At 33.7% G+C, this 26211-nt stretch overlaps 1 protein-coding gene and 3 non-coding genes across 5 annotated transcripts in view; 1 reads left to right on the forward strand and 3 right to left on the reverse strand.

Annotated features, from left to right (window-relative positions):
• LOC145671617 (cysteine-rich secretory protein 2-like) overlaps window positions 1-26211 on the reverse strand; it is a 242389-nt gene that overhangs the window by 130513 nt on the left and 85665 nt on the right. The gene's annotated exons all lie outside the window — the stretch shown is intronic.
• Window positions 11151-11222, forward strand: TRNAP-AGG (transfer RNA proline (anticodon AGG)). The gene has a single exon. It is a non-coding gene; the product is annotated as a tRNA-Pro (tRNA).
• On the reverse strand, window positions 20830-20901 carry TRNAP-UGG (transfer RNA proline (anticodon UGG)). The gene has a single exon. It is a non-coding gene; the product is annotated as a tRNA-Pro (tRNA).
• Window positions 24119-24190, reverse strand: TRNAP-UGG (transfer RNA proline (anticodon UGG)). The gene has a single exon. It is a non-coding gene; the product is annotated as a tRNA-Pro (tRNA).

A 26211-nucleotide genomic window follows, 5' to 3' on the forward strand; every position in this document is an offset into this window, starting at 1 on the left:
TTACGTAGACATAAAAAGATCTTGCGCGCTTTATCTCAGCAGCGTACTGCATTAAAGAAAAAGAAGAGGTTGTTACTACAGAAAGGTGGTGCACTTTTACCATTAATTTTGGGACCACTTCTAGCAGCAGTAGGCAGTAGTATTTTTAGTCGATAATTATGTCAGAATTACGTAAAATGATTTTAGTTCCTGAAAATGCAATACATGAAATTCAGTCCAATCTTAAATCAATAGATTCACATCAATCACGTTTAGATGAAGAAATGAATAATATTTTAAAACGTCATGATATTAGTGTACAACAAAAATGGAAATTATATCAACAAGCTTTGCATCGTTACTTACAGTATACATCTTCTTCTTCTTCACATAAACCTATTACATTACCTGTTATTCAGGATGAACAAAAAGAAGAAGAAAAATTATCATCACTTGCTTTGCAACAGGATAACAATACTTCTATTTTACCATTTGTATCAGACATTTTACAATCAGTACCAAAAACACTACGTAGGAAAACAGATCTATTATTAAAGCAGTTAACAAATTCTGATAAAATTCAGTGGGATAAGTCTGGCATAGTCCGTATCCAAGGAAAAACAATACCTGGTTCAAATATTATAGATTTAGTAAATGATGTTGTTCGTACAAGAAAATATTCAAGAAATCCTATAGGTATTTATGAATTTAAAAATTTATTAGAAGATCTTAATGTTCCTAAAGAATTTATTGGTACACCAGCATCAAAACTGAATAGTAGTAGTAGTAGTAAACAACGTATTCGTAAAATAAGAAAATCATCCAGTCCTAAAGCAGTATCTAATTTATTTAAATATTGGAAAGAATATAGTATGTAAAAAAATGACAAAGTTATCAAAAATATATTATGATTATTCAAATCCTAATTCTTTATCAAGTATACAAACATTACATCGTAAAACAAAATTATCTAAAAAGAAAATTAAAAATTGGTTAGCTTCTCAAGATGCTTATACATTGCATGCACCAATTCGTAAAGTTTTTCAACGGAAAAAGTATTATGTTAGTGCACCAAATGAAACATTACAAATGGATTTGGCAGATATGCAAAACATTGCAAAGTATAATAATAATTATAAGTATATATTATGTTGTATTGATATTTTTTCACGTTATGCATATTGTGTCCCCTTAAAAACAAAGAAAGGTCCTGAAATGGTAAAAGCAATAAGAAAAATTTTAAAAAATTTCAAGTTACCCGTGTTTAATGTCCAAACCGATTTAGGTACAGAATTTTATAATCGTCATGTAAAACAATTGTTTAAAGAATATGAAATTAATCATTATAGTGTTCATTCCGAAATTAAATGTGCTTTAGCAGAACGTTTTATAAGAACGATAAAAGAAAAATTGTATCGTTACTTTACTGCAAAAAATACTTATCGTTATATTAATGTCTTAGATCAAATTATCAATAATTATAACCATTCATATCATTCAAGTATTACTTGGCGCCTGCAGAAGTAAATGATTCCAATGTGAATCAAGTGTGGAAAACATTATACGGAAATACAATAAATAAAAAGAATACAAGTTGTAAATTTAGTCCGGGTGATTATGTTCGTGTTAGTAAGTATAAACATGTATTGGAAAAAGGATATTTACCTAAATGGTCACAAGAAATATTTATTGTTGATAAATGTATTAAATCTAATCCTGTGACTTATAAATTAAAAGATTGGAATGGAGAAGAAATTAAAGGAATATTTTATGCACAAGAATTACAAAAAGTAATTATAAATTCAAAAAAACTTATCTTATTGAAAAAGTATTAAAACGTAAAAATGGGTGGATGTATGTAAAATGGTTGGGATATCCGTCAAGTATGAATTCATGGATTAGATCCAATTCTATTCAGTCTTCAAAATGAATTCAAACCTTACACATGACTTTTACGTTACTCTTCCTTCAAATGCCAGTAGTAAACTTTTTAATAATAATACAACAGCTTCATTTCGCGTTAAATTAGCACAACCTATTGATTTAAGTGATGGGGAATGGGGTGTTGCATTAACACAAATTAATATTCCGTGGAGTTTTTATAATGTTGGTGAAAATGAAGAAATAATAATTACTACTGTTATCAATGATAAAGTTGAACGCCATCATGTTCGTGTAACACCGGGATATTATTCGTCTATCGAATCTATTCTTGAGTTAATTCCTGAAAATGTTCGTATGTTACAATATTTACAAAATAAAAATCAAATTGTAATTAAACATTCTTTAAAATTAGAAGATCAGTGTATGATTGGTATTACACCAGGATTACAACATATTTTTGGATTTATTAATGAAAATACACACGATATTAAAAATGTAGTATACACAAAAATTAGAAATGTTGATTTATTATTATCACGGGGTAAATTTCCATGTAATTTAGATTATAATATTCCCAATTCAATTAATGTATGTGTTGATATTGTAAAACATCAACAAAATATTGGACCGTTAATTCGAAAACTTAGTGTATATAATGTACAACACGGTAATGTAAAATCTTTTGTGTTTCATACACCCCATTATGTTAAAGTTGAAAAGAAATATTTTGATACAATAGAAGTAAACTTAAAAGATGAACACGGTTTAAAATTACCATTTCGTTTCGGGACTTCAAACTTGACACTTCACTTTAAACGAAAATGATTTCTGAAAGTATTGATGATAGTTTTTACATTACATTAGTTTCAAATGCTAGTACAAATGTATATCCTACAAATAATCCAACACATTTTATTAATCAGTTGAAAAATAATATACGATTATCAGAATCCGATTGGTACGTAGGGTTAAGTGAAGTACATATTCCATTAACATGTTATAACGTCACCGAAGGTGAAAATGTTGTATGGTACAAATTTAAAAATGCAGACCCTATGAAAAGTAAAGTTGTTGTTGGATATTATCCATCCATTCATCATTTAATAGATGAATTAAATACAATATCAAGATTTATACGGTTTAGCTTTTCAAATATTGTACGTGTTGAATGCGATGAACGTGTAGAATCTGTTACATTGTCACCTACATTAGCTTTACAATTAGGTTTTTCTGAAAAATCAGATCTTGTAAAAGAACGCCGTGGATTCAAACAGCCATACGTAGATATTGGATATCCACATCAAATTTTTATTTATACCGACATTATTCAATATCAATTTTTAGGTGATACAAAAGCTCCGTTACTACGTATAGCAACAATTTCAGATATTAAATATGGAAAAGTTCAAACAATTACCTTTGAAGATATTCATTATATGCCACTTGCAAAATTTTGTTTTAATACAATTGAAATACTATTAAAAGATCATGCAGGGCGAAATTTGCCATTCCGATCTGGGACACTGACCGTAACACTTCATTTTAAACGCTCTCCTGTTAAATAATAATAATAATAATAAAATGAGATCTAGACGTGTTACTTTACATCGTGGACGTGGAATACCATATTTTTCAGGACCTGTATATCAAAGGGGACATGGTATAGGGAGTTTCTTTAAAGGGTTATTTCGTTTTGCATTACCATTTCTTAAACAAGGTGCAAAAACTGTAGGACGTCAAGCATTGCAAACCGGTATACAAGTTGCGGGTGATGTATTGGAAAATAAACCATTTAAAGAAGCGGTTCGTGCACGTGTAAAAGAAGCTGGTAATAATTTAAAGACAAAAGCTATTAATAAAGTTGGACAGTTGCTAACTGGTAGTGGTAAGAGACGGTCACGCAAAAGAAAGGCTCCTGCAATTGTAAATTTTGGACCACCAACAAAACGTAAACATATAAACGATATCTTTTCATAATGTCGCTCCTAAATTCCGATAGTTCTGAATGCTGTACCAATGAATTTGATTTCTTTTCAATACCAATGACACAAACAGCTATTGAAGCAACTATAAATGCTGAATATCGACCTATTTCTACATTAACATCAGAAGGACCAATTGAATTTGTTATTCCTGGAGAAACAGGAGAATTTATTCATCCCGCATATCTATATCTTTATGTACGTTGTAAAATTACAAAAGATGATGGTAAAAATTTAGTTAATGATGATGTTGTTGCACCAGTAAATAATTTCCTACATTCATTATTTAGTCAAATTGATATTTCGTTAAATGATAAATTAATTAGTTCTTCATCAGGATCTTATCCTTATCGTGCATACATTGAAACTTTATTAAATTATTCTCATGATGCTTCTCAAACACATTTAGCATGTGCTATGTGGCATAAAGATACTGCAAAAAATTTTAATAAATTAGATAATACAAATGATGGTTTTCAAAAGCGTGCCAATAAAATAAAAAATAGTAAATCTTTTGAAATGTACGGACGTCTTCATACTGATATTGTAAGTTTAGATCGTATGCTTCCTAATAAAGTAAGTTTACGTGTAAAATTACATCGTAGTAAAGATAACTTTTGTTTAATGTCTCCTGAAAATACAAGTTACAAAGTTGCACTTGAGGAAGTTATTCTACATGTACGTCGTATTGATGTTGCTGCAGATTTAGCTATGCAATTAAATACACGAATGGTTTCAGAAACGGCCAAGTTACCTCTCACAAGAGTAGAAACAAGATCTTATACTATTCCTGCACAAGTCAAGTCATATAACCTTGATAATCTCTTTCTGGGTAATGTTCCTAAAGGTCTGGTTATTGGTTTCATTTCCAACACAGCCTTCAATGGTAAATCACATCTTAATCCATATGAGTTCCGAAACTTTAACGTTAACAAACTGCAATTACATGTTGGATCAAAATCATTCCCTCCCAACCCCCTTACGCCTGATTTTAATAATGATTTATACCTTCTAAGTTACTATACTCTGATATCAGGTACTGGTATATATTATCAAAATTATTCACATACTGTTACTCTTGAAGAATATCCTAATGGATATACTCTGTATGCATTTATTCTATCTCCAACTGGAACTTTAGATGACAACACTTGGGATGTAGTTCGTGATTCTCCTGTAAATTTAAAAGTATCATTTTCAGAAACTTTAACTGAACCAATTACATGTATTGTCTATGCGCAATTTGATTCGTTAGCACAAATAGACAAAGATAGAAATATTTATACTGATAACACCTTCTAATTTATTCATTTGAGTAGAATGAGGGTTGTTGTACACTTCTCCGCATTCCATAATAATGATGAGGAATTTATTGTAAAGGAACTAGCAATTGTAAATCCTGACGTTCCGTTTTTACAAAATTGGATATTTAAACCACCATATCCATTAAATAAGCTGTCTGAGCCAATCATAAATACAAACAAATATCTAAGTGAAAATGTATATGGCATTACCTGGCACGAAGGCGATGTAGAGTATTCACTTCTTAAGGAAATAATTCAATCATATTGTTCAAATACCACCAGTATTTACACGTATGGATTAACTAGAAAGTGTTTTCTTGAAGAAATTCTGCAAAGAAATGTTACAAATTTGGAAGAAATAGACTGTCCAAAGTATACTGCATTAAGTTTCCACGTTCACAAGTGTGCACATAATAAACATCGTTTTGGACAATATAGGTGCAGTATTCATGAAGCATTACTATATAGTGAATATGTAAAAGTGTATGATTATGTTTTACATGTGAAAAACAGTGATAATTACATACCTACTATAATTAAAAAATAATAATCATGTATAGTGACGAATTGTTAAAAGTATTAGTGACTGATAAAGTGACTGGTGCAAGTGTTACCGGGATTTATCCTATTGATAAACTTCCTGTAATGGTAGAACCACCTGCAGCACTTGTAATTAATCTTGATACATCCAATTCAAGTGGATCACACTGGGTAGCAGTGTACATTAATGAGAAAAAACATGGATTCTATTTTGACAGTCTTGCTATGGACATTCCCAAGGAAATAAAAAATTTTTTATCCAAAAATACTAAATTATATTTTACAAACAGTGAACAATATCAGCACGATGATTCTGTGTTATGCGGATACTTTGTATTATATTTTTTGCATCATATTATTCGCACTCAATCATTTGAAAAGTGTTTAAAATTGTTTAACAACAAAAATTTAAAAAAGAATGATGATATTGTTTATAAACATGTAAACAACATTTTAAAAAGAAAACACAAGTAATTTTTTTATTTTTTATTATTGTATATATATTTTTTACAATAAAAATTTTTAAACTATATTCATGCATTTAATTTACAAATCCTCGTTACAATCTTGATAATGCATTAGTTAATGCTGTTGATCTTTCATATTTCCACCAGTAATTCAACTGTTGTGCGTTACGATATGCACATCCTGATTTCTTTACAACATTTTTGTGAAAAGAACAATATTCATTAAATGTATTTCCACACAAATCATTTAATGCTGGACATTCTTTCGTTTCTAAATCAATAACATTATCTAATGCAAATATTCTCTTAATCCAAAGAGATTTTTCTAAACCTTTACAATAAAAGGTTGAATTCATTGTACATAATTGATATACAAGGTTACGTATGAATGATACAGTATATCCTGTTTTACTATCCCAGTTCAAACCATGTAAATTCAATGTCAGCCAATCAATTTGTTTTTGGCAACCTAATGACAATAAGTTATATTCTATTGGTGATTTTACCAAGCAATGAAAATTTACTGTATCATCACATGCGCTAAGACAAAACTCACGAATAATAAATTCGTTATCAGACATTTTAAAACCTTGAATATCAATAATGTATTGATTTACGCAAGGTGAAATTTCATTTGTGCCCTGAATGAAATATGGTATAATTTGTCCAACAAATTCTGTATTTTTTAAAAGATCACAAGTTTTACGCATAAAGCATATAAATGAGATTTCACTATGTTCTTGTTCATACAATTCAAAAAGTTCACCAAGAGTTTTATCAAGAGATAAATACTTTGCTGCAAATGATCCAATATCATGAAGAGTACTTGATTTGCAATCCAGCGGATTATTCTCACGTAAGTATACATTTATTGTTTTTAATACACAATTCACATTAATATTTTTAGCACTACATAACACACATAAAACTCTCACACTATTCGGATACATTTTTCCTTCTGTCTTTTCTTAATAGAACCTCTAGTAATTCCGGAAAATAGTCTGTATCATTTAATAGTTCCAAATATGCTTCATAAATTTTTTCTCTTGTTAGTATTCCAATAATGTGGGTGTTGGCATACAGGTAAAACACATCATCTTCAACACTAGGGCTTGCTATAACACTCCAAGCACGAACTTCCAATGATTTTGGGGGTAGATTCATACAATCATGCGCATACACATGATACGATCCTTCTCTGCAACCATCACATATTAACGTGTCGTTAAATTCCCATTTTTCAATAGCTTTCTTTATACATTCTCGGTCCACATTTTGACTATTACAAGAACAGTCTAAACTCCAAAATCTTGATGGTGATGATGCTGGGGTTTCTGAAACTGTTAATACTGATGAATCTATTTCATCAATATCAAATTCTTCATCTGAAGATGATTCATATAATTCTGTTTCAACATCAGATAATGATGCTTCAATATCGCAGTAATCCTTCTTCTCATACGACTGCATTGTGTGTCTTTATATATTTTCTCTCTTAGAACTTGTATTTAAAGTACTTTCAGATTCATCACGTGTTCATCTTATGCCTAATCAAATGTGGTTAGTCATCAATCACATGTTACTTAATCATACTGCTGTAGCCCCAAATTACTTATCACATGATGTTTAGTCATACATCAATGACCCCAATTACTTATCACATGATGATTCGTCGTTCAACAAGTTTATCTAATCGTACAAAGGTCAATTCATCCGGTTTTTCAAAGCGCGCAAAACCTCAGTTCATGTCTTAAGTTCTTCGGTGATGGATGTGCAAGAACAAGACTCCGTCTTTAGTACGGACATCAAATATGGCTAAATAATGCAATAAAATAAAATAAAGTTATTTCCTATTTTCCCAAGTTCAATTCCTGTGTCCACATAAATATAATTTCATATTTTTTAAAAATTCATTAAACAGGGGGAGGGTGTCCCTAAAAAAACGTGGTCCCTATACAGGGGTCAATCTTGGGTCCTGGGGGCCATTTCCAGGGACCATCCACTGTGACCTTCGTAGTGGTCATTCAACCTTTCCTTTCGTCATCTATCATTGTGAAACACATCACGTGTTCTTTATCAATCAATTGACCTTTCCCCTTTCCTAATCCTATTGCATCACCTCCTTCGATACTCCCCCTTATCCTTAATTAAACAAGCGATAAACTATCTTATCAAGGCGCGGCAAGTCTTTTGATGTTTACCATACTAAATCTGTACTACTATTCAGCAATTGAATTTTTATTCAAAAATTCACTTACCTCTCCAAGTGGTAGACAGCACAGTCTGTCCCATAAATACTGCATTAGCGAGAAAATTTTCTTTCAGCTTTGCAGCGTGTGACCGTTCTGTGGAGGTTGCGTAAAACATATGTTTATTTTGTTTTATTTAAATTCTAATTAGCTGCGCAACTACTTTTTCCTAGCGCCCTGGTAATACCGTTTTGGGGGAAAAGTAGGACTTCGAGATCTGTATATCATTAGAAATATTACCTTTAAATTTCTCTACGCTTTGTTAATCGCTAATTAAACATTAGTCTTGGAGACCTGAGGTTCAAGCCCCGCGGCGTTAACTTCAGCTTTCCATGATTTAGCTTACTATCGCACCGGTGCAATCTTCGGAAACAAACCATCAAGAGACCAGCCTTGGTAGGCAAATATAAATTTACATATTAATTTATTCAGATCTGGCGAACCCGAGCATAATGCATGTCATTATGATAATTATCACATGTTCATATTCAGGAATCGAGGTCAAATTTACATATCTAATAAATTTGACCAAAACCAACCTTTACAAAACTTGGCGCAACCGAACTAGGACCAAAGTACCCGTTACACTACACTCCGCTTTATACAACCGAACATCCCCATTCATCAGTTTGTTCAACAAAGCTTACTAAGAACAAACAAGTTTTAAAATAATAATTTGGTCAAATTTTGGAAGTAGATAGAAAAAAGTCATATTATGGATCTTGGAAAAGAAGTTAAAACAAAGTTTTTTTTTTTTTTTTTTAAGGATTTAGCATTTCTGATCTGCACAGCAGAAAAAAGAACGAAATATCAATAGACTGGAGGTGTTCGATAGAATGACTGTTTTCAACTGATGCGATCCTATGCTGTCCTTTCGTCCCAAAAGGAGAAATTTCTCACCGATTCTCACCTTAAAAACGAGGCGAGAAATAAGTTTTTTAAATTCAGGTCGAGACGAGAAATTAAAACAATTCTCGGCTCGTTTTTGGGACGAGAAATTTCAGAGGTCTCGTGGGCAACAGTTCACCCAAGTCTAACATCTCAGACATTGTTTTAATGTTACAGGATTCATAGTATAAAAACTATAATTTGATAAACTGATTCTACGAATAGAATGAAAAGCGTTTATAGGTACACAATATACTTTAATAATAAATAAAGACCGGATTTTAAGGTGCAAAAATGTGGTAGGAAAAAGGGAATAAAAGGGGCTGAAAAATCATTCAAAAAGGTGCTAATAGGATATCTTTGTTAAGAGCTATAGAGTATAGTTACACGAACATTCTCTACTCATTACACCAACAAATATTGTTAAAGACTTGGCTTTAAATATTGGGCATAAATTGCAAAATAGTTTTATTTAATCCCAAACTTGTACAACATTCAACATTCTTGTAATAAAATTGTGGTTAAAACCAACTACGCATTTTAAAAAAGTGAAAACTTTAATTTAGCAATATTGTGGCTTGAGAAACCGTCACATACTTTTTGGCTTTCAGAAACTGGTTATACTTGATTATGCACAACATTTCGATGTTTTCAAATGTTAGTTTCTGTCGCTTGGAGCTGAGGAGATCTTTGCCTGTGGAGAAACTTCGCTCGACATCAACGGGAACCAGTGGTACACATCTTGTAAGCGCAAGGGCAGGAAGTTCAGTTGACGTTGCAAAGGTTTTTATGTCCGGATTGTTTCGCAAATTCAGTTCAAATTTATCCCTAGAAAATCCGACAATATCGCGTCTAAATTTATGGAATGTTATGCGTAAACTAGGTTGAAAATAAAACATATTATTCTGTCCAATTTTCTTTTTTAAAAAAGATAGAAAAGAGACAATAAAGGTGCTGAAGGGTAAAAGAAGTAACAAAAAGGAAAATTTTATGAATCAAAAAGGGTGCAACATTCACGAAAAAGGTGCAACAAAGTACGTTCTTTTCAGTTCGTTTTATGCCCGGAAATAAATATTTTCAACTTTGGTTGTTATAACAATTACATTTTTAGAAACGATGCTGCACCGCTCTCTAATAATAAATAATAATAATAAATTTATAAAACATCCTTCGTGACGCAGAAGGATTCTGATAACTTGTAGAGAATATTAAGAGAAAAGTCAGGACACAAATTTACAGAACGACATTAGACAAGAGAAATCCCTCGAGAATCGAGACGAAAAAGAGAAAGAATTATTCAAGGATCAAGATAAGATGAGTCGTCTACAAAATTTAAAACAAGAGAAAGGAAAACCTTCTTTATTGTCTTCTAGGCAACACTACATGTAACACTCTTACAGGCTTTTTACACTTTCTTGATGTTTTATGAAATGGTCATAGTTCAAAGTAAAAACTTAATAACTAATTTTAAAGATTTCAATTCCAAAATAACTTTGCTCGAACGAAGTTCTGAGCGTATAAGAAAGGGTAAAGTCTACTATTAAAACCCTTTCTGATAAACTTAACTAAGAGTAGGTAAACCTAATAGGCATTTCATTTTACATATTACGTGTATTATTTTTACTTTTTGATATGATAAGAAGAGAAGCATTCCGTTCCCTCCCTTCCACCACGTAATGAGGAACTCCCAACCTGATGCTCCTCCCACTTCTACTACTTTAGAATCGCAGACGTCAACACGAGGAGAAAGTGTTACGGTTCTTTGCTACTAGAGTACACTTTCTTCAACACATATTAAAGGTACTGTATACACAATAGTTGTCGTAATAAATATTATGAGAGAGCACGCTTTCCATTGGCTCGTTGGTCTAGGGGTATGATTCTCGCTTAGGGTGCGAGAGGTCCCGGGTTCAAATCCCGGACGAGCCCTTAACGTTTTGCGTGAAACATATTTGTTGTGGTAAGAGGTAATTCGACAAGTACTATTTCTTAAATATCTCTGATAACTTTACTTTAAAAAGTATGATGTTATCACACTTAAATTCATTGAATAATATCAGAAGCGAGAAATTACATGAATCAATATTAACGTTGTTGATATTGTAAAACTTCAGGGACATGCAAGCTAATTTCCTGTCATTCAAAATATGTTTAAAACTTTACTCTGAATCTCTCCCCGTAACAAGATTCTACTTTTTAATTTGCAAAATCATACAATTTTTACTTGTCGCTCGCTTTCGTCATTGGCATCTCTGGCATGTTAAAATTTACAAGGACAATGAACGTAAATGATGCTTATAAACCTAACTAAATTTCCATCAAAATTAAGATTTGAACCTGGAACGTCTCGCGCCCTAGGTGAGAATCATACCCCTAAGACCAATGAGCCAATTGAAAGTTGATTTTTTTTTTTTTTTTTTTTTACAATACGTTAGTCAATGGACTGCTAGTAGCATGCGTTGATCTCTTCTATGATTTTGTAACACTGGAGATGGGGTTGAGGTATCAGGTTGGTAGTTACCATCTTTATTACCTGGGTGAAGGGAGGGAATGATTCTTACGAAGCCAAAATAACACACTTAAGAAATACCTATTCATAATTAAGGTTGTCAGGGAGGGTTTAATAATGAAATTTTTCCCTTTTCTCTGCATTCAAATCTTCATTCGAACATTTTGGGATCATTTAAAAAAAATGTAATTCAGTTTCTGCTTTAAACCTATGATCATGTAAATCATCAAATACTACTACTACTACTACTACTACTACTACTACTACTACTACTAATAATAATAATAATAATAATAATAATAATAATAATAATAATAATAATAATAATAATAATAATAATAATAATAATAATAATAATAATAATAATAATAATGTCGTTTAAATGACTATGCATTACGAAAAAGTAGAGCTCACGGTCAGACATCAATCTAAAATGGCCACTCTGACGAAGACAATCTACCAATGTGTCCCTCTGATCCTCATAATCCTAAAATCTTCTTATAAAATATTGTGTAATATTTCTTTTGACAAAATGACCTTTTTCAATCTTCTCGCGTGGAAATAGAAATTAAATATATTTATTTTTATTTTATTATTTGATTTCCTAATCTTTTTCGAGAAATGACGTAAAATTTCCCGTTTCCCAAAGTGCGAATGCGATTCACCCACCTAAGCTTCGACTTCGAGGGAACACATTTCAAGGAGTTTAGATCCATCATAGATACATAGTTTTCAGATCCGAGAAATAGTTTAACGGGGATTTGATTTTGGGAAGTCATTAACGGAAGTGTTTAAGAAAATTAAATTTGAGAAAGGGGGCTACTGCTTTTCATGAAATAGAAAGAATTTTGATCTCTTTTTGGATGCAAGGAGGCGATTTAGCCAAGTCTTGACTTCGGGAAAAATCATTCAGAAGGAAATCATCTCCAGGAGAACTCTCATGAAATGAATCCACCAGGGGCGAATCCAGGAGGACTTCTGAGGGGTTGTAATACTGCTACTTAGAGCTACTTTTTAGAGCTCCAAACTCTGGGGTGGGTTTTATTTATATACAAAGTAAAAAAGTTTTCTCTTCTGGGGGAAGGCGATCGCTCCTCCCTGGATCCGAAACTGGAATTCACTAGAGAAAATGTAACTGTTTCCCGACTTCCGAAAAACCCAATTAGGTACGATTTTCTTTAGGGTGGATGGCTTTCAGCTAATGTAAGTGCTAAGTAGCGTCGACAAGATGTTTTAATCAGAAGCTCAAAGAAGGAAAAGTCTATTCTCCGTAACTCAGCGATAAAGGAATAAATATAATGTGGCGTAGAAAGTTTCTTAGTTAATGGCCTTTCAGTTAATGAAGAAATATAATACATTAATGTGTTACGTTAAATGTATCTCAGTGGTCTGAGGGTATGATTACTGCTTGGAATGCGAGAGATCCCAGATTCAAGTCCCAGAGGAGCCCTTTGTTTTTTTAGTTATACAATGTGAAACACTGGTAATAAATACTGGAATACATTTCAGCTCTTCGGTTGCGCTCTTCTGGATACTATCCAAAGTACTAAAATGGAGCCCTTTCAAGTAGTTTTTGAGCAACGGAAATAAAAAGAAGTCATGAAGATTGAAATTCGGCAAATAGGGGGCTAAAGAACTAGAAGAATGCTTTCTGGAGCCAAAAATTCATTGATGAAGACTGCCATGTGACATGGATTTTTGGAACCATCTTGGTGCACACTTTTTTCATTTCCAAATCCTGTGTTAAAACTTCATGGACAGTAAACACGTTCAAATTTAATTTACTATAGATCATTCTCACCGTCAATCAATGATTTGACCTCACAAGAGAGACTTCATTCTGCATTGAAATCCATTGTTGAGGTTGAAGGTCTTCCCTCAAGAAGTTTGTCTTCCATTTGTTCTGATCTTCTAAACGAACTTGTGTCATCTGAACACTTGTGCCATGGAAAGGGAACGTTCTCCATAAGCCTCTTATAAGTTACAATGGTGTAATCGCCAAGAAAGAAAAAAAATGTTACTCAAACTTCATTGCCACTCTATTTTCGTAAAGTACAGAGATGCATCACAAACACAACCTCACTTCAGATGGTCTCATCAATCGTGTAGCAGCTGGAGCAAATTCAAACATGTACTGAGTCAATGATGGCAAGGGTTAACAGCTCTCTGTGAAGGTGAAGGGAGCAGCGTTGTCGATTTGTGCAATGTTTCGTCTTATTACTTAACTAACAAGCCTCGTATGTACTATTGTATTATTATTATTATTATTATTATTATTATTATTATTATTATTATTATTATTATTATTATTATTATTATTATTATTATTATTATTATTATTATTATTATTATTATAGCTCTAAACAGTTTGTTATTTGTTTGAAGTTATAACGTGTTGTTTGTGTACCGGAACCACATTACAAATGGATCTACAATTTAGGTGCAATCCTCTGCATTACATGACTTAACAGGAGAATCTGAAAGACCAAAACCAAAAAAGCTAACCAATCGGTTAATTCCAGTTTTCGTAAAGTTTTAAGTAATTTAAAAATTTGATTGCCCATATTTTTTTTTGGAAATAAAGTACATTTTATTAAGGGAATAAAATAAGGTTCATATACAGTAAATATTAAAGAATCTAAGAATGAGCCGTCTTCACTGGTTAAATGGCTAATACGTGTGGCTTTAGTGCACAACGTTCCGGGTCTGTCCCGGTGGAAGAACATGGAACGTAGTACAGTGGTTCATATCCCGCTTTAAACTATAGCTCTAGTCCTATAAAACGTCTCTGCTGACAATAGGCATAAATACAACTCAATGAACACAAGAATGAATTGTCAGGCGACCTGGGCACGAGTTCAGATGGAATTCATGTAGTTTGGATCTATCATAAGACTCCCACTCCTTCATTTTTCTGAATTTTAGAAAGTAATGCAAATGCTATGAAAAATATTGTAAATTTAGAAAATAAACTACACTAGAATTTACAAATACTAATAAATAAAATACAATAACCTGTAAACATATTGTCATCTAGCATAATTTTTGCAGGAGTGGCACCAGTCTTTTACCCTGGGTAGCTCTGATTGGTAATGAAACATTTGAGGTGAATGAGAAAATTCAATTAAAAACTTCGATACTTAATAAAATAATATTTCAAAACTGTAATGTAAGATTGGTTGGCCAGGCAAGTACGCAGGAATTTATTTCGCAATGGATCCAAAGCTTCTTGAGGGGGTCCACATTCAATACGAGGATTTACACTCATCACGCCAATAATTAGACTAAATTTTACAGAAAAGTAGGGATTTCGGGGGATCGGTACCCTAGGATCCATGTCCTGTGTACATTCCTAGGTGTAACATGAGATTAATAATTTCCACATTTGCGAAATCAATATAAAAGTATATAATTACATAACATTACGAAAATATGCTGTATGTAAATGCATATTTGAGATATGATTACATTGCAACTTACTGGTAGTGTAAAATTAGTATGATTTTACATTTAAGGAACAGATGTAAAGAGAAAAGGGTCGCTCAGCATTGGAGTGCTCCTTCGTAACTGAATGGCTATCACACATACTTACTGTCTGAGTAGTGATTCAAACCCCACTCCAAACACCAGTCCCCTTCTCATCTAGCCTTGCTGCTGAAAATGGATGTAAAAACTGAAATCAAAAGATTTCAGCTTCGTCTTGACGAATAGAGGCGGAACATAATACTACTGGCAGTTAATTTAGACTAAACACTTCGGGTCTAAGAATATCCAGAGCATAAATTTACTTTAGAAGGGTTGAGGAAAGTAACATCGAATAAAATTTAAATGCTATCGCTATAACGTAAGGTAAGTAAGCTTACCAAATGTATAAAGTTTTCTATACAATTTTCTGAACCTTTCTTTTCTTATTTTGCAGTAATAACAACTTTTTTTTTTTTTTTACCGATGTGACTTTCCTCAGGAGCCGCAACTGAATACAGAAAATATTTACATTGTTGCTTTTTAGATGAAGTATAGCATATTTTAGCAACGATGTGACATTTAGTTAACTGAACATCAGAAATGAAATCAAATAAAAATGTCACAAAATCAGATTAATGAATCAATTTGGAACGTTCTTTCTTTCTGTAGGAAAGAACACTCAACTTGTTATGTCTGAACAATAGAATGACCACAAAAGACAATAAATCATACTGGATACAATATTAGCATATTACGAACACATTAATGAAGCCATAATATAATGAAATATTCTTGAGCTCTACCATTCAATTTCAAGTTTGTTCTGTTTTGAGGAGGAGACATGGCCTACCGAAGAGCATCTTTGGAGCCGCCCGTAAACTCACGGCATCACAATTGTCGGAGGACCATACGAAAGGGTTTTTAGGGGAAAAAAAACTATTATTTTATCTAATAGTATTTTATAAGTATTAAATAACCTGGAACTGTATAGACTCTAGATGAACATTAGTGTTACATTTGTCGTTAAAGAGGCAACATATTCAATTCTATCATTTTATTTTATTTTATTATTTTTTGTTATTATTAGCTGAGGAATGGCTTTGGAAGTAAATGCAGAGAAAACTAAATACATGGAAGTGTGCCGGGATCGTAATAATGCGAATTATGGGTGCGTCAAAGTAGCAAATAATACTTTCGACAAAATAGATACTCTCAAATATCTAGGACCAATGTTAACACACCAAAATTATATCCACGAAGAAATTAAATGTCGATTTAAAACAGGGAAATTGTGTTATTATTCAGTTCAAAATATTTTGTCGTCGTGAATTCTATCCAGGAATTTGAAGCTTAAAATATATAAAACGATAATCATGCCTGTTGTGCTATATGGTTGCGAAACATGGTTGCTTACTCTGAGGGAATAAAGTAGACTGAAAGTATTTCAGAACAAGATCCTGAGCAGAATAAAATTCGGAACCAAGGGAAACGGGAATGGGGAATGATGGAAACTTCATAACGAGAAGAAACTGCATAATGTATACGTTTACCAAACATTGTTATGGTCATCAAGTCTAGGAGGCTCAGGAGGGTCGATCATGTAGCCAGAATGGAAAAAAGTAGGAACAATTTAAAAGTTTTAATTGGAAATCCAATCAGTAATGGCCATTAGGAAGACCCAGGCGCAGATGGAAAGGCAATATTAACATGGATATCCTAGAAATAGGAATACAAAATAAAAACTGGATCCAGTTTACTAAGAACAGAAGTCAATGGAGAGCTTTATGTGAATGCGGCATTGAATCTCCGGATTCCATAGCTCATACAGTTAGTTTACTTAGCTGAAGGGATATTTAACATAAGTTGCATGCATAATTATCCTACAAAATTGTTAACGTTAAAAAAAAAGACCAAAGGTGAGATTTACATATATAACAATTGATAAATCTTATTGAGCTGAACAGGGCGATATATGTAAGTGTAAAACATCAAGCGTAGTTTTCGAGAAAAAATTAATTTCTTTGTAAACCTAAAAATTGATCAGACTTCTCATTGAAGTGATATAGATTCTGAAATATGCTCTCGATATGGCTTTCATTGTGACACACAATATGGTTAATGAGATATGGCCGAAAATTATCCTTAACTTTTAATTTTTGTTTAACTATAATCAGACCCGTAGTCATGGGAAGACTGAAGTGGTGGTGCCTGTTCTAAAAGAATTATGATCTCTCTCTAAAAATAAATAAAACATTGTATATACAGGATTTTTTTAAAGACTCAAAAGTAGATATGAAACTCTTTCCAATTTTAATCGCCAATTTAAATTCAATTTAGCGCATTTCGTGTATTATATACCCTCTGTATAAGATCATTTTTAAAAAATCCGATTTCAATGTGAAAACGTGCTTTGCTATTTGTCACACTACACCACAGGTTATAGATGTGATCTAATAACAAGGAGCTTTCACTTTCACGAGATATTTTTCTCCATGTAGATCAAAAACAAGTAATGAAGTGGCTCGTTGGTCTAGGGGTATGATTGTCGCTTTGGGTGCGAGAGGTCCCAGGTTCAAATCCCGGACGAGCCCTTAAGTTTTTATGAATATTGATTAAAACGGTGTCATGATCTTAGGAAAAATAAATTATGGATATGCAATTTTATGCGGTATGCTTTCGAAGAATTCACACATACTGAGTGGCCATGGTAGGAAGTAACATTATAATAAAGAATTTAATCGCTTTGATAAATAATTGATTTTGCACAATATGTTATGAAATATTGAGTAACAACATGCCAAAATGATCATCTCTTAAAATATTTTCCCTGTAAGGTCTAAAAGTCACGAAAATATATTATTATTACGAGGTAATTCAGAAAGTGTCCTCCGTTGTGGCGTGGCATTTGTAGTAATGGGCGGAGTACAAACATTTTTGTACTTTCTTCCAACAATTTTCGCGCGAGGGAATAAAGATGTGAGGGGTACTGTATTAGGATACTATTTCAGTATATTTGTAGTAACCCGCAAGTCCCTTCTTCATGTGGATAAACATATGAAAACCAGAAGGAGCCAACCCCGGGATATTTGGGATTGATGTCGATTTGAATTCGCGCAATTGATATTGTGTTTACTGAGAACTGCGAGGGCAAGCGTTCTCATTCAAGAACACAATGTCAGATATCAGCAGACCCGCGGCGTTTGTTCTGGATGTCTCTCAGTTTCTTCAAAGTGTTACAGTGAAACCTCAGAATTGATATGTTCTATGGGTTGGAGAAGCAAGGTTCCCTTAACATCCCAAAACTTGATTGCTGTAACCTTTTTCACTGACAAGGTTTGACAGGATCTCCTGAGCTTGTTTGGAGAATATGTATAACCTAATGTCATTGAATATTGTTTAGTCTCAGCGTTCACATACGCTACTCAAGTTTTGTCATCAGTGATTATTCCGTCAAACACTCCTTCATTTCCGTGTTGTACCGGAAAAGTCTAAAGCAATGCCTATTCGATTGGTTTTCTAGGTCTCCGTCAGAATTTTTGGTACCCACCGAGCACAGAACTTCAGTAGCTTACTGTTCGGAAAGTGTTCCGAAGTTTATTAGATTATGAATTGTCGGTTTTCACCAACTTCGTCGTCGATCTTCTTGATAACACTAACTACAAAAGGCATACCATTCTTTGTTTCATCATGATTTTTTTTTTTTTTTTTGAAAAATCTGATCCATTGACGCATAGCATCTTTACTCATATAGTCCGTATACATCACAATTCACGCCAACGTCTGCAGTTGACAGATCTTTTTGTCCATTCTTTGTTTCATCATGATTTTTTTTTTTTTTTTTTTTAATCTGATCCATTGACGCATAGCATCTTTACTCATATAGTCCGTATACATCACAATTCACGCCAACGTCTGCAGTTGACAGATCTTTTTGTCCAAATAAGTCTTATGTCTCCTGTATCTCGCATTTAGCTGAATTTTCTATGGCAGAACATGTCATTTTGTGACATAACCAGCACACGCGTGACAGTACGACACTCTGTCTAGCAGAGCTGGGAGCTTGTTGAATCACAGGTTGTGTGATGTAATAACAGTGAAACTGCGCCCCAGGCATACTTTCTCAGCGGGGTGCTTGCCTCCAGGAGTTGGCCTACTGCCACCTTGGACCTAAGAAAAATTGAATTGCTATTGCAAATATATAGAAATAATGTCCCAATACAGCACTCTCACATTTTGATTCCTTTGGGCAAAAATTTCTGGAAGAAAGTCTACTCCGCTCTTTACTATAAGTGCCCCGCCATAATGGAGGTCACTTCCTGAATCACCTACGTAAAAATAATACATTTTGGTGACTTTTAGACCTTACAGGGAAACTATTTTAAGAGATGAAAATCATTTTGGTATGTTGTTACTCAATGTTTCATAACATATTATGCAAAATCAATTATTTATCAAAACGATTCAATTCTCTAATACACTTGCTACCATGGCCACTCAGTATGTGTGAATTCCTCCAAAGGATACCGCATAAACCTGGTATTGTATTTGTATTAACATAGAAAAATGCATGTATCTTAAGTTATTCTGCTAGTATTGTTGCTATAATTTCCCTCTTAACCAAAAACAGTAGTTCTGACTCCTTCAAATCAGCTTTTCCATGTACTACTTACGCTTAAGGGGCACGCTATTCACGCGGTCAGTGCAAAATAAAGGCAAAAAGGGCCTGAGCTATTTCAGTGTGGACTTAGTATCATCTCGCATTGACTCGTGTGGCGAACAACGTGAAAACCCACCTTGAATGTAGGTGTCATGGACCAAGAATCGTAGGCCCCGATCACACGACTGCACCCGATCCCCTCAGAACGATAAGGTTTGAAGCTTGCTTGTTGCCAAAATTCGTTTTGTCTGAAGAGGTTGTAGATTCCGCACTTTCAGTTGTTTTGTCCCTTGACCTTACTCTTTTGAGTTACTTCTGCTGGAGAGATCCAAAATCAGCCGCGTGTCCACCCCTCAGTTTAGACGTGCATCTTCTTAGTGTCTTTTGAGCTATTTTTCACCCCGTGTTTTCGTGTGGTTGTGCGAAAATGAATAAAGTACGCGTGTTAGAAAGTATTACGTGCGTTTCCAATAGGTGAACCCTCAGAACTTTTCCACTTTTAAACATTCCTTCCCGGAAAATGGCATAACAGTTGTATCCTGTTCCTATCCGATGATGAACAAAGGGAAGTTCAAATCCGTACTACCGGTCGCATAGAGCAATGATATTCTTTGCGCAATTAGTAACAAAAGTAATTTTTTTACTATTTCTGCATGACAAAGATTTGTCAAAACTGGTGGACATAGTGTTGTTGCCCTATGATTATACTTAACGTGTTAGTAACATAAGTTTTTCTGATTGCAATTTCGAGTTTTTTAATCAATTCACTTAATAACAACAATAATAATACATTAGTAGTAGTAACCATAAAGTATTTGTCTTGAGGCTTGGACCACCCTACCTTTTACTCCACGAGCCGCCACTATTTTATTCAACATTGTAGATTGGCATTCATAAAAACGTAAGGGCTCGTCCGGGATTTGAACCCGGGACCTCTCGCACCCAAAGCGAGAATCATACCCCTAGACCAACGAGCCACTTCATTAGTTGCTTTTGATCTACATGGAGAAACATCTCGTGAAAGTGAAAGCTCTTTGTTATTAGGTCACATCTACAACCTGTGGTGTAATGTGACAAACAGCAAAACACGTTTTCACATTGGAATCGGATATTTTAAAATTATTTTATACAGAAGGTATATAATACATGAAATGCGCTAAATTGAATTTAAATTGGCGAATAAAATTGGAAAGAGTTTCATATCTAGCTTTGAGCCTTTAAAAAATAAAGAACCTGTATATACAATGTTTTATTTATTTTTAGAAAGAGATCATAATTCATTTAGAACAGGCACCATTACTTCAGTCTTCCCATGACTACGGGTCTGATTATAGTTAAACAAAAATTAAAAGTTAAGGATAATTTTCGGCTATATTCCATTAACCATATTGTGTGTCACAATGAAAGCCATATCGAGAGCATATTTCAGTATCTATATCACTTCAATGAGAAGTCTGATCAATTTTTAGGTTTACAAAGAAATTAATTTTTTCTCGAAAAACTACGCTTGATGTTTTACACTTACATATATCGTCCTGTTCAGCTCAATAAGATTTATCAATTGTTATATATGTAAATCTCACCTTTGGTCTTTCTTTTAACGCTACCAATTTTGTAGAATAGTTATGCATGCATCTTATGTTAAATATCCCTTCAGCTAACTAAACTAACTGTATGAGCTATGGAACCCGGAGGTTCAATGCCGCGTTCACATAAAGCTCTCCATTGACTTCTGTTCTTAGTCAACTGGATCAAGTTTTTACTTTGTATCCTTATTTCTAGGAGATCCATCTTAATATTGCCTTTCCATCTGCGCCTGGGTCTTCCTAATGGTCATTTTCTGATTGGATTTCCAATTAAAACTTTGAAATCGTTCTTACTTTCTTCAATTCTGGCTACATGATCGACCCTCCTGAGCCTCCTAGATTTGATGACCATAACAATGTTTGGTAAACGTATAAATTATGCAGTTTCTTCTCGTTACGAATTTTCCGCCATTCCGTATTCCCGTTCCTCTTGGATCCGAATTTTTTTTTTTTTTTTTTATTTCAGGATCTTGTTCTCAAATACCTCAGAGCAAGCGACGATGTTTCGCAACCATATAGCACAATAGGTATAATTATCGTTTTATGTCTTTCAAACTTCAAATTCCTGGATAGAATTCGCAACGACAAAAGATTTTGAGCTGAATAATTACAGGAATTTCCCGATTTCAGTCAACATTTAATTTCTTCGTGGATATAATTTTGGTCTGTTAACATTGATCCTAGATATTTGAAAAATCAACTTTGTCGAAAGTGTGTTAATCGCCACAACTGTGTATATTGGGCATGAGATAATCCCCATATTATGGAAGAACGAGCTGTTAATCTATCTGTGTTATCAAAGTTGTGTAGTATGTCTCTCAGAGGACTTGTTGGGCCATTCTTTTTTAAAAGAACAGTGTCGGGTGTAAGAGTTATTTAACATGTTACAGGAAAAGAATTGATCGAGGTATTGAACCGTACCCAGATGAGAACTCTTTCAACAAAATGGCGCACCGCCACATTATAATCGGGAAGTGCTGCAATTCCTGGGTGAAGCATTCGTTGAAAGGTGTCGAGGTAGTGTCGAGTATCCACTCAGATCTACCGATCTAACGCTGCCATACTCAGACCTCTTTCTGTGGGGAATTCTGAAGAGTACTATCTATGCCAAAAATCACGTATGCTTGATGCCATGAGAGAGGGGATTGAGATTGCCTATGAATTCATTCCAACGGACACGATATCACATGTTTCTCGGTTTGTTCCACAGCGTTACTGATGTATTGTTGCCAGTGGAGGGCATTTTAAACATAATGTGCATTAGAACATCATCAGTAATGTTTTGAATATTTTTGTGACTTTTAAAAAATATATTTTGTTTATTTTTGTTCGAGTTATTAAAGTTCAAACAGTATAAATTCCTTTGTGGGAACCTTTGTACTTGTGCTAAAGATGTAATGTAGAACAAGTATCCACTACAGTCGTATCGTAGAACTGAAGAAACTAGTTATATTAGGCAGTCAATTGCAGATTAAGTAGTACATTTAATCATATTAGGAAGTAAAAGAAATTGTATATATATATTTACACAACAAACAAAACAATTACCAATTTTTTTCTTTAGTTACTGGCATTTTCGTGTTATTCCTAGTCTATAGAGCAGTTTTTTATTTAGAAAATGAACATAACAATTTTTCGGGAATCGAGAGATGATAACTTTTAAACGTCTCGTCTCGATTCTCATCTCAAAAAGAGACAAGAAATGTCTTATTTCTCGCCTTGTCTCGAAGTTGAAGAAAAAATGCACTTCTCCTCTCGTGGGCAACACTAATCACGGGTTGCGTGACGTAATAACAGTGGCGCTCCACCCCTTTATTTCTCCCAGGCATACTTTCGGAGAGGGTGATTGCCTCGCCAATCCGGAGTTCGCATAATAAAAATAAATTGCTATTGTAAATATAACAAAATTTCTGGAAGAAACTCTACTCCGCCCATTACTACAAACACCACGCCACAACGGTGGCTACTTTCTGAATTACCCTCGTAATAATAATAATAATAATAATAATAATAATAATAATAATAATAATAATAATAATAATAATAATAATAATAATTTTTGATGGCTTTAAAACTTTACAGGGAAAATATTATAAGAAATGAAGATCATTTTGGTATGTTGTTACCAGTGGCGTATTTAGGGGGGGCTTCCGGGCTTAAGCCCCCCCCCCCCGAAATCTTACTTACTATAGTAAAGTATATGAAATATCTTGCAGAATTTTCACATTTTCAGGCAAGCAAAGCCCCCCCGAAACAAAATCGTAAATACGCCACTGGTTGTTACTCAATGTTTTATTCATTCCCGGCGGGAGCTCATGTGGTTCGGATTCCACGTTAATCAGTAGGTCCACGTCTCACATAGCCTCGCTGCTGAACGGGACGCTAAACTAAAATCACCTCACCTCAATGTTTTATTCATAACATATTGTGCAAAATCAATTTATTTATAATAAAGATTCAGTTGTTTAATATACTAGCTACATGGCCATTCAGTATTTTTGCAAAGGATTCCGCATAAACGAGCACATGTATAAATTAACTTGATTTGCCTAACATCACAACTCTGTTTTAATTAACGTAGTATAGATTCACATTCATAAAAATTCACGGGCTCGTCCGGGATTTGAACCCGGGACCTCTCGCACCCAAAGCGAGAATCATACCCCTAGACCAACGAGCCGCTTGCTTGCTTAGGTCTGACTTACATGAAGAACTGTAACTCTTGAATGTGAAAGTCCCTCGTTATTACGTCGGACCTGCAGCTTTGTGACGTAGAGACAAGTACTCTGCAGCAAAACATGTCTTCACACTGGAGTTGTAATTCCTTTCCCTTCACTTCATTCTTTCTTTGATGGTCTTACACAGAGGGCATGCGCAAGTTCCTTTAAATAGTTAACAAAATCTAGATATTAGAATAACTAGTGTTTTTTAAATTGTGATCCGGAGATCATAATTGGCTTTCGAGGTCTGTCCTTAGGTATCTTAGATTTAACATTTTTTTAAAAAAATCTTTACATGTCTATATAAAAATGGATGTATATATGTGTATATATTCCAGCAAAACTCTGGAACGCCTGGAGCAATTTTAACTAAACTTGGCACACATATTAGGCCTACTCATAGTCTAGAAAAGAATGATGTCAGGGTAACATCCCCTAGCACACATAGGTGGATTGGAAGGGGAGACATATGAAAATAATAAAAAATGACCAATATTAGGGTCGAATCCATAGCTCTCGGGCTGCGTGAGGTGATTAGTGACAGTTCCGATTATACTCTTTAAGTTCAGCCCCCGTGAGAGCAAAACCCTTTAGCACACCTTGGGGGAGTAGGAGGAGTAACATATAAAAATGATTGAAAACAGCTGATATTAGTGTCGAATCCCCTTCATCTTCCCGTTTGCAAGCCTGTGATTATAGCTCATTGTCATTAGTATTAATTACTGTGAGATTTTTTTTAATGACTGATTGCAGGATTGAAATGACAAAACTTGAAAAACTATATAGTGAAATAGAAACAAAGCTACATTTTAGATACAGTAGATTCAAGCTTTAACATCCTGGCGTCATAGCAAGCTTTCTATTAGAGTATATTTTAGTGCCAGACGCGGTAAAACATGCATTGTAATTAAAGATGCTAAGCTCCATATTGTTCGCTTTATAACGATCATAACATTTCTTTTCATTGATCTGCCGCTTCGTTTACAGACACTATAACGTAAAATACGCCACCATAAATTCAGAAGTATGACAAGAATAACACAAACAATCTTTGTATGAACATGGATTCGCAGATGTTTTGCATAGTCTAAATGTAATCAATTATTCCAAAGTAATCAGATTATTTGGGCCAAAGATAACAGAAGTGACAGAATTGATAACATACAGTATTTTTCGACACTGCATGACTTTTACAAAGATGTGTGTTCCATTAATTTTGCAATTAGTGTGCACTCGTATTACAATATGCGTTCAATAGCCTTAAAAGAAATAATTGTTTGTGTTCGTAGATCTAACGATGCTGTCATGATTCATCCTTCTTGAAATTGTGACTTTTTTCTTGTTAAATTGGATAATTCTTGTCTCTGTAAGTTGTTTTCCCTCTCAATACAATGAGTTCTTTCTTCCCCATTTGCCTTGTATGTCAAGGGGAAGAATAATCTGCTATTTTAAAATCATGGTGAATAGCCTTTGGTTTCCTATGAAAGGTGTTTTTTTTTTCATTTTTTATTAAGAAAAAAAGAGAAACAAAACACAACATGAATCATTGCCATTCCTCCTTTGTGGTTACGTTAACACTTTTGGCAAAGGCCAAGCGTGAAGTTCAATTCTACCTTCCACCACCATTAAAAAGCAGTCACCACATAACACATGACTGTAGCAAGAGGAAGGGGGAGGAAGAAATGCACACACAGCCTTTCCCAATGTGGTTATGACATTTTTATGACGAGGCACGTTTTCGCCATCGAATTTCGTTGTTTTTAAGTGGCTATGAAATAAGGATTTCTTTCTGAACATCTTACCTTTTGTCATGAAGTTAATTTAAAGTTTTCGCTTTTTTTAGTTATTTATTTGTGTTCTTCAGTTCACTTATTACGGTAACAACAGAACAGGTGTATCGTACTGTATTTACTTTTCAGTTTGTTGAATTTTTACGTAGCAACTAACTAGCAAGTATATGATATACTTCAAGCTAGGAGAA

This window comes from Thermobia domestica, chromosome 2 (genome assembly GCF_964235325.1).
Source record: "Thermobia domestica chromosome 2, izTheDome1.hap1.1, whole genome shotgun sequence".
NCBI classification, from domain to species: domain Eukaryota; kingdom Metazoa; phylum Arthropoda; class Insecta; order Zygentoma; family Lepismatidae; genus Thermobia; species Thermobia domestica.